Genomic DNA, 11,030 nt, shown 5'->3' with positions numbered 1-11,030 from the left:
TTCATTAAAGTGTATAAGTGTTTCTCTTATGTTGTGGAGATTTCGTTCATACAATCGGAAAAGTGTTTATTATAGGGTAAGAAACAAATTTTTGACTTCATAATCAGTCTAAGACACTTAATAAGGGTTATATAAGTGTTATTCAAACCGCAAAACGTTGTTTTTGGTTTAAAAACCCTATTTCCTCGGAATTTCCTCAGAATATTCCGAGGGAATTCCAAGAAAACCCTTATATTCCTCGGAATTCCGAGGAATATTTATTAAAAAAAAAAATCGATTCTAGTCTGTTTCTGAGTCATCATCACCAGATGAATCTGAATCTGGATCTTGGTGAAACTCTCCAATCACTGTTTCATTCTCTACGTGAACGACGGCTTCCTCTCCGAAGTCGGTTAAATCGACAACAAGGCCAACTCCAGCTAAATCTTCTGTTGCACTTAAGTTGCCGGATGTGCTTGGTTGTAGTGGGTCTTCCAGCTCAGAACTTCCCTGAACTCGGCCTCTGGGGTTGAGTCTTGTAACAGTAACCCATGGATCATCTCTGTTCCTTACCCGGGGGTGCTTGATATAACAAGCTTGTAACATTTAAAAAATTATTAGTAAAATTATAAATTAATACACATGATGATGAATCATTCTAAATAATTAACATTTAATTACCTGATCGGCCTGAGAAGCAAGAATGAAAGGATCATAATATTGCAGCTTTCGCCTCAAATTTACTGATGTAACACCAAATGCATCTGTTCTCACACCTCGATCTAGAGTGTTGTCGTGCCAATCACAATAGAAAACAGTACAGCGCAATCCAACCATGCCCAAATACTCGATTTCCAAAATCTCACGTATGTGTCCGTAGTATACATCATCTCCTGATGCAGAACAAACGCCAGCATCATAAGTCGTACTCGAACGTCTCCTCTTCTGAGTTGTGAATGAATATCCTCGAGTACAAAATCTCGAATATGACTTCAAAACAAATTTTGGTCCAACGACCATCTCGCGTATCCAATCGTCAAATGTTTCACCTGTGGCCAAACCAGCAGACACCTATATTAATAGCACATATATATGTTATCTCAATAAATGTGAATTAGTATAAATATGTGATAAATGATATTTTAATTTGTTTAAAGCACTCACATAAGTAAACATCCATCCAGAAAATTCTCTCTGCTTCATTTCTTCTAGCTCGTCCTCTGTAGCGTACCTATATTCGAACCGCTTTTCTTCTCTCATACACAAAGTCGGGATACTTTGATTGGAAATGCTTCCACGCTTTTGCTTCTGAAGGATATCTGATCTCACCATCTGTTGAGTGCTCCGCATGCCATCTCATTGGTTGCGCTGTGCGTTCAGACAGATACAACCTCTGAAACCTTTCCGTCAAAGGCAAATACCACATCCTTTTATATGGCACTGGAACTCTTCTACTCGTATCTTTATAACGATGCTTTCCACAAAATTTGCATGTAACCCGCTGTTCATCCGCCCTCCAATAAATCATGCAGTTGTCGCTGCATACATCTATTACCTGATACGATAACCAAGACCAGCTACGAGTTTCTGAACCTCGTAGTATGAACCAGGAGCTACATTATCCTCGGGTAGAATACCTTTTACAAAATCGGCAATCGCATCCACACAGTCTTCAGCCAAATTATAATATGATTTAATGCCCATCAATCTTGTAGCAGATGATAAAGCTGAATGACCATCTCTGCAACCTTCGTACAATGGTTGCTTTCCAGCATCCAACATATCATAAAATCTCCTAGCTTGTGCATTGGGTAAATCTTCCTCTCTAAAATGATCATTTACCATCTGCTCAGCACCTACACCATAATCTACATCCGTTCTAATTGGTTCTTCTAATCTAACCGCTGGCTGAGGTTCGCTAGTACTACCATGTTCATAATCAGTTTTCCCATGATGATACCAAGTTTTGTAACTTCGTGTAAACCCACTCAAATATAGATTAGTCCAAACATCCCACTCTTTAATAACCTTTCTATTTTTACAATTAGAGCAAGGACATCTTAACATACCTGTTTTTGCTTCCGGTTGTCGGTGAACTAACCCCATGAATTCGGTTATACCTCGTTGGTATTCTTCCGTAAGCAATCTCGTGTTCGGATCCAAATGAGGTCGATCGATCCAAGAACGAAAATAATTTGAAGAAGACATGTTTTTTATGAATCAAATTCGTGTGTAAAGAGAGTAAGAGGGATGATGAAGATATGGAGTGAATGAAGAGGAAGAGGAGTGCTTGTATTTATAGTTGAAATCCTACCGACAGCCCGAGGAAATTCCGACGGAATTCCGACACCAACGGCTAGTTCGTCGAAATTTCCTCGGAATTTTAAAAATCCTCCCAACGGCTCTCTAACGGCTATAATATATCCTCGGAATTCGTCGGTTTTTTCCGAGGAATATGTTTTTCCTCGGTATTCCATAAGAATATTCCGACGGATTAGTATTTCCTCGGAATTCCGTCGGTATATTCCGAGGAAATTCCGAGGGAACCAAATTTTGTGTTTCCTAGGAAATCTCGGGATATTCCGAGGATTTCATTTTCCGTCGGAATGTCCGTCAGAATACCAATGTTTTCTTGTAATGGTACAAATAACTTTTCAAAAATTTATGAAAATGTTTAAGCCTGCGTCGCGGGCAAAACACCTAGTATCTTCTTATATAAATGAGTGTTTTACTCCCTCTTCATTGTGACACATAGGATTCCAGCTAGGAAAGTCGTGCGTCCAACAGCTGACACGTGTCCTCTATCCAAAACTCGGTGTTTCATTAAACTGAAGGAAAATGATTTTGTAGGCTTCTGTTAATCATAAGAATTATAGCCCAAAACCTGAAAAGCCCTTCAGTCTTCATCACCTTCACATGTTCGTGTTCTTCCGAGACCTAAAACAATGATTTTGCATTTATACAGTCAATGGCGTCCGAGAGGATTGGATGACTGAAATCGAGATGAAGAATCTGTTTGTTTGTTTCCACTCCCGTCGTTTAGCCTTCTACTCTATTTAACAGAAACGGTCCGAGTTACAGATTCAACGTCATTATCGCCTTCTTAACTCCATACACCGACATGAAGTACGATCTAACATTGATTTTAAGTTATCCATCTGCAAGCCGGTTTATTCTATAAAAAGATTAGCTTTTTTTACTTGAACATCATCCTTAGAAAAGCTCTCTTCCAGTTCTTATCACAATCTAAGAAAGTTTAGATTTTTATTGATTTCTTGCTGTTCTCCTTCAGTTAATTTGTTTGTTTATAATTTATGTTCTTATGCTCTTTGTGTACTGTTGATTTCTTATAACTGGATCGGTTATGATTTTTGCAGGATCTTCCAACTCTTATGCCAGAAGATACAGTTTTGGATGTTCGCAAATTCTTAGTTGGTAAGGAATCCAACACTTAACAGGGTCTTTTGATTTCTATAAGCTCTCCTTATATGTTGTTACATGATGTCTTAAAGTAAATGTTCTTTTTTCTCTAGATGTAAAAAATCATCCGATTCTCATACATTGCAAAGCCAGAAATGTAATATAGAGACATAAACTCCTTCTTGCTTTTCATCTTCTATTTTTAGGAGAAGTTTTTAAAGGAACATTCTTTGGTGGTCTTTTATGGTGAGAACTCAATATGAATGCAGCATAGGACAAGTTGTTCTCTTAGCGGATACGACTTGGTATCCTACTGAGCCTCTGGTTTCTTTGTCAAATTCAGACACCAACATAGAATGTGCTTTTTCTCTCTAAAACAGGCTGCAAGGCAACTTGATTTTCTGGTGGGAAAGAAATCTGGTGGTCCAAACACTTTCAGCCTCTGCAGCACCATGATTGTGTCACTGGAACTGCCAAGCAGTATGTAGCAAATGATTATGCCAAAAGACTAGCACTTGGTGCTTCTGATGTAACAAACGTACTATTCAAAACTTTGCTAGGTAACTGGTTTCATCGTTTATTCCCTAGGCAGAATCAGTGGTGAATTATGCGCTGGCACACTTACTGAGCAAGGCACGTACAAAGCCTGACATATCATTAACCCACGTTCAAAGATCCTTGAAACTCATTTTTTTCCAGGAGAATTCCATAACGAAGTCAAACTGCTTTCTTCATCATCATTCTTTCATGGTTATGTGCGTAGAACAACTTGCTTAGCTTCAGTTTCTTTTATAGAAAGCAAACTGCTTTGTTAATCATCATTCACTACAAGAAAACACGCCGAATCCCGACGGACATCAATGTCGTCGGACGTTTGTGACGGATTACCGACCAATTTCCGACGAAAACCAAAAATTTGAAGTCGTCGGAATTCCGTCGGCCATTTCCGACGGAATTCTGACGAAACATGGGTCGTCGGAATATACCGACGAACTTCCGACGACATTCCGAGTAACAGTACAGTCGTCGGTATTTCGTCGGAATTTTCCGAAGAATTTCCGACGAACCATATGACCGTTGCCGACAAATATATATGACCGTTGTATAGCCGTTTGAGATTGGAAAATACCGACGGAATTCCGACGGACTTCGTTACATCCGTCGGAATTTCGTCGGAAAGTCGTCGGAGGGCCGTAAGCAATTTCCTATAAATACAGTCCCTCCTCATTCAACTCATTCACACTTCATTCTCTCTTCAGTCTCTTTAGTCATAACAATTCCGTGAAAATCATGTCTTCAGAAGTTTATTATCGTTCGTGGATGGATAAACCTCATTTGGATCCAAACACCAATTTGCTTACAGAAGAATACGTTCAAGGGATTGGAGAATTCATGACGCTTGTTCAACAGCAACCGGATGCAAAAAGTGGTATGTTAAGATGTCTCTGCTCTACTTGCAATAATAATAAGGTTATAAAAGAATTTGATGTTTGGACTCATTTGTATATGAAAGGGTTTTCACGTAATTATAAAGTTTGGTACCTTCATGGGGAAACTGGTTATGAATATGGTAGTACTAGCGAACATCATCCTGTTAGTGAACTTCAGCCTGATATTAGGTTAGAAGAATCTAGAACGGATATAGATTATGGTGTAGGTACTGAGCAGATGGTACATGATCATTATAGAGAGGAAGAACCAAATCCCGAATCTAGGAGATTTTTTGACATTTTGGATGCTGGAAAACAACCTTTGTATCAAAATTGTAGAGATGGTCATTCAGTCTTATCATCTGCAACTAGATTAATGGGTATTAAGACAGACTATAATTTGGCTGAAGTATGTATGGATGCGATTACTGATTTTGTCAAAGGTATTCTACCTGAGGATAACCTTGCACCGGGTTCATACTACGAGGTTTAGAAACTTGTTGCCGGTCTTCAACTACCGTACGAAGTGATAGATGTATGTATTGACAACTGCATGATCTACTGGAGAGCGGATGAGACACGGAATGTATGCAAATTTTGTGGGAAACCTCGTTATCAGGAGACGAGGGGAAGAGTTCCGATCCCATTCAAAAGAATGTGGTATTTGCCTTTGACGGAGAGATTGAAGAGGTTGTATCAGTGTGAGCGCACAGCAAAAGCAATGAGATGGCATGCAGAACATTCCACAAATGGTGAGATTAGACATCCTTCAGATGTGAAGGCTTGGAAACATTTCCAGTCAACATATCCAGAATTTGCGGAAAAGAGAAGAAATGTTTATCTTGGATTATATTCTGATGGTTTCAGCCCATTTGGAAAGCATGGAAGACAATATTCTCTATGGCCAGTTATTGTGACACCGTACAAACTTACGGCCGAGCTTGTGCATGCGACGAGAGTTTTTGTTTCTCTCAATTCTCGTCCCTGGGCCAGATCATCCTAAAAGATCACTAGATGTGTTTCTTCAACCACTGATATATGAGTTGCAACAACTATGGGCGCATGGTTTTGAGACATACGATGTTTCGTGCAAAGAAAACTTTCAGATGCGGGCAATACTTATGTGGACAATAAGTGACTTTCCAGCATATGGTATGTTATCTGGATGGACAACACATGGGAGGCTATCATGTCCATATTGTCAAGATGACACAGATGCTTTCCAACTAAAGAACGGAAGGAAAACGTGTTGGTTTGACTGTCACAGACGATTTCTACCACCTGATCATCCATACCGCAGGAGTAAGACTTCGTTTATGAAGAATAAGCAGGTGTTAGATGGTCCACCTGAGGAAGTTAGTGGGAAAGATTTGTTGAAGCAGTTTAGGTATTTTGATGCAGAAAGGACGCCAGATGTAGGTGGACATGAAAACATTCGAGTCAGTGCGGTTGGAGAGCTACATAACTGGCACAAAAAGAGTATTTTCTAGGATCTGCCATATTGGGAGAGTCATCTATTGCGGCATAATTTAGATGTCATGCATATTGAGAAGAACTTCTTTGACAATCTGATGAACACAGTCCTTAACATCCAAGGTAAAACGAAGGATAATTTGAAGTCAAGGTTGGATTTAGTCAATATCTGTGATCGTTCTGAACTTCACGTTGATGAGAACGGTACGGCCCCTTTCTCCATTTATCAGCTGGATGGTGCTAGAAAAGAAGAGTTCTTTGATTGGATTACAAATAAAGTGAAATTTCCTGACGGATATGCATCAAATTTGGGGAACTGCGTTGATAAAAGCGAAGGAAAGTTTACTGGCTTGAAGAGTCAAGATTGTCATGTAATTATGCAGCGCCTCCTTCCGTTTGCTTTTTCAGCATTATTGCCACGTAATGTTCATGAAGCAATTGCAGGTATCTTATATTTTTAAAATTTAATTTATTTTTATATTTAACAATTATGCTTATAAAAACTTAATACTTACGAAAATTATGTCTTTTATCTATGTAGGGATTAGTGTTTTCTTCCACGACTTATGCAGCAGAGTAGTGACTGAAGAGGGTATTAATAATTTGAAGACAAACGCACCAGTCAGCATGGTCAAAAATCAAAGCAGGGTGGAAGGATCTATAGTGGCACAGGTGATCAATGAAGAAACTGCAATCTTTGCCGAAAATTATTTTCCACCAGAAGTGCATACAAAACACCGAAGACCTGCTCAGCATGATGATAGAGGGGAGAGAGCAACATATCATGTTACTGTCCCAAGCATGTTCAAGGAAATAGGACGACTTAGTGGAAAATTCACGAAGCAGAGACTTACGGACACTGAGCACGCTCATTTGCAAACATATTTGCTCACCAACTGTGTAGATGTTCTACAATATGAGAGGTAAAAATATTTATTCATTTATTGTTAGATTAATATTCAATAAATTTATTTCATAATGATAATATTTTTGTATATAGTGTATATATGGCGGAGTTGCGTATGACTCACAGGCATGCAACAGACGATGAGCTTCGAGAACTTAGAGATAACAGATTTGCTGCGTGGCTTCGTAGTTATGTGAGTCATATATCATATTACCCTATGCAAATGGTTAGTTTAAATTTAATATAAACTAATTAACTTTTCAATCATATATGTTTTTAATTTATAGGTGAATGATGGTTTGGCCAGAGGTCTTGTGTTCGATGATTGGATACGCGAATTTGTGCAGGAACCAAACTATGTGGTCAAATCATATCCTAAATTTTGTACGCAAGCATATGCATTCACAAGGAAAGGTCATTCTAAGACAAAATATGATGCTGGTGTTTCATCTTCTTCCGGTGACGATGTCTACTACGGCAACATAAAAGAAATATTGTAAATCCAATTTCCTGAAATGGTTGGATTGCGTTGTGTAGTATTCTATTGTGATTGGTATGACACCACCCCAAATAGAGGAGTGAAGATTGATGCGTTTGGTGTTACATCAGTTCATTCGCGGCGGAAACTTCAATATTATGATCCCTTCATTCTTGGTTAGCAAGCTGATCAGGTATGTCAATCGATTCATAATTTTTTACCAATATAATTAATTAATGTTATATGTTTTACTAATACTTGTATAATTGATATGTATAGGTGTGCTACATTAGTTACCCTCGGGTGACGTACAGAGACGATCCATGGGTTACTGTAACGCAAATCAACCCAAGAGGACGAGTGGATAGAACTTCTGATGATGATGAACCATTGCAACCAGAGTCTACTAGCAACGCCCAGGCAGTTGAAGATTTGGAAAATGTTCAACTTGTTGAGAATTTGACTGTGTTTGGACATGATGCTGTTGTACATTCGGAGCCAGAAGCCGAGGTTGGGGAGTTTGATGAAGACTCAGAAGATTCTAATTAGTTTTTTTTATTGGTCCGTCGGAAATCCCTCCCAATATACCGACGACATAGCGACGACCAAGGGTTTCGTTGAAGTTTGTAAAGGTCGTCGGTATATACCGACGAATTACCGACGACATGTGTTTCTAAAAAATTTCAATCATAAAAATCTATAAATTTAGATGCCAAAACTATGAAAATAACACATAATAAGTGTTTAGTATAGTATTAGAACGCAACCGTTCAAATATAACAACTCATTAAAATATTTATGTATGCATATCATTGTTTTCATAACATCTCATCTTAACACTCATATACTTATACAATCATATTCATATAATATTACATTACAAAAAATGTTGTTGTGTAAAATCATGTTATAAAAACATTTTTATTGTTAAATCTTTATGCAAATACTATATATCTTATCAAAGATATGGATTTTGCATTTAGAAACTTGTAATCAACACCCTAAACACTAAGTCGTCGGAATGCCGTCGGAATATACTGACGGACACATTCCGTCGGAATATACTGACGGACACATTCCGTCAGAAATCCAATTTGCCCGGGAGAACCAAACCGCGTGAAAAATTTCGCGGATCGCCATTTGGTATATTTTAATTATACCGACGGAATACCGACGAACCCGTGTCCGTCGGAATCTTCAGATATAATAACCTTCTTCTTCCTTCTTCGTTATTTCCGCCTCTCTCAAACATCCTCTCTCCGGCGATTTCTCTTTCTCTCCGGCGATTTCGGCCCTTTTCCACCTCCCTTCACCGGTGAATCCTCTTCTCACCCGCATATCTCTTCCCCAAACCCCAAATCATGTAAGAATCATCCCAAACCTTGTTTTATATCAATTGTTTAGGGTTTTGGAAGTTAAATCTCGGATTTTAGGTTGTTTGATTGAAAATTTTAGGATTGAATGGATAGTTTAGGATATATAAGTTAAGATTGTTGTTTGGATTGTTGTTTTAGTTTTTTTTGGAATTATTATTTTTTTTTTGTTAAAAGTCAAAACGTTTTACTATTTTTAAAACGTTTTTCTATTTTTAAAAACGTTTTTCAAGTTTCCAGTAATGAAATATATATAATAAAACGTTTTTAAAATTTTTTAAAAATATTTAACAACATTTTTCTATATTTATAAATGTTTTATACATATATATATATATATATATATATATATCATGTATAATAAAAATTTTAAATTTTATTATAATTTTTTATATGTTTCCACTAATAAACTATGTATAATAAAACGTTTTTTAAAAACTTTTAAAAATATTTAACAACATTTTTCTACATTTATAATTTTTTTATAATTGTGTATACATATATATATATATATATATAAATCATGTATAATAAAAAAATTTAAAATTTTTATTATTTTTTATAAGTTTCTAGTAATAAACTATGTATAATAAAATGTTTAATAGTTTTTTTTTAAAACGTTTATAAAACCTTTTGTAAATATATAAATGAAAACATTAAAAATAGAAATGATTTGAAAATATTTTTGATGTATTAATTTTTTTTAGGGCCGAGGATGAACCCCGCCCCGCAGCCCGTCTTCGACGTAGTTCGGTGGGCAGTTCCCGTGCATCGGGATCGTCTCATGAACATAACTCGGTTCCCGCATATATTCCCGCTCCAGCTCCCGCTGCCCCTCGCGCTGCTGCTCAACAGGATCCGGGGGTCATGCCAGTTGAACTATTGGTTCAATAACCAGGTCGAGAGCATCTCCCGGTTCTCCAACCCAACCCACGACGAGGACATAGCACTTGGTTAGTATTTTTTTTATTTGTACCATTATGTTTTTTTCCATTAATTAACTTGCTAACTTGTATTTTTTTAAAAGGTTCACCAAGTCGAAAAATGGCATTAGCAGGAGCATCAACCAGATGATGTACTCCATGCTCCGTTTTGGATATTCAAAGTGGAGTGTGATCCCTTCCAACGAACGAGAGTTATGGTTTCGTCAGTTTGCGGTATAGTAACTCTTCATTTTTTTTAAAGTTTTTACATTTTTTAAATATATTTACTTATTGAATTATGTTTGTTTTGTAGCAAGAGTTCAACTGGCACTCCGATCTCACGAAAACAGTCCGTAAGAAATTCAACGAAAAGGCCATGGACTCTTATACGAAGCAGATAAACGCGTGGAAGACAGTTTGGCAGAAGAACAAGAGGCCACGGTTCATCAACGGGACGGTGTGGGAGCAGTTGATAGCTAATTGGGAAAAGGAAGAAACTGGAGAGACGTCTTTTAGGAACTCCAAGAACCGGAAGAGCGATCGTGGCAGGAAAGGTATGTATGTGCACAACCTCGGCGCTTGCTCTATGTCTACTAAGGAGAATGAACTTGTAAGTATTTTATTATTATTTATCTTTATATTTTTTAAATAAATATTTTATATATTCCTTGGCTAATAATGGCGGTTTTTTTAGATCGAAGCTAATGACGGTAATCCCATTGATCGTCTCCAACTCTTTAAGGTGGCTCACACTAACAAGACGACGGGTCAAATTCAGAACCCCGTGATCAAAGGTGTCGTTGATTTGGTGGAAGCTAAAATAGTATCTCAATCTCAGCCTCTCTCTGATGACGGCGATTCTACGGGAGCTTCAACCAACTTGTCTCTATTGCAAATAAATGAGATGGTTGAAAAGGTAATTTTTTTTATTAATATATTTTTTATAATGTTGATTACTAACTTGTCCCTATTTACTAACTTTAAATATTTTTGTAGGCGGTTCCTAAAAGGAAAAGAGGCCGTTTAGTTGGGTTGGCCCGCCGTGCT

This window comes from Brassica napus, chromosome C2, assembly GCF_020379485.1.
Source record: "Brassica napus cultivar Da-Ae chromosome C2, Da-Ae, whole genome shotgun sequence".
Taxonomy (NCBI): Eukaryota; Viridiplantae; Streptophyta; class Magnoliopsida; order Brassicales; family Brassicaceae; genus Brassica; species Brassica napus.
This window is presented reverse-complemented; position numbering follows the sequence as displayed.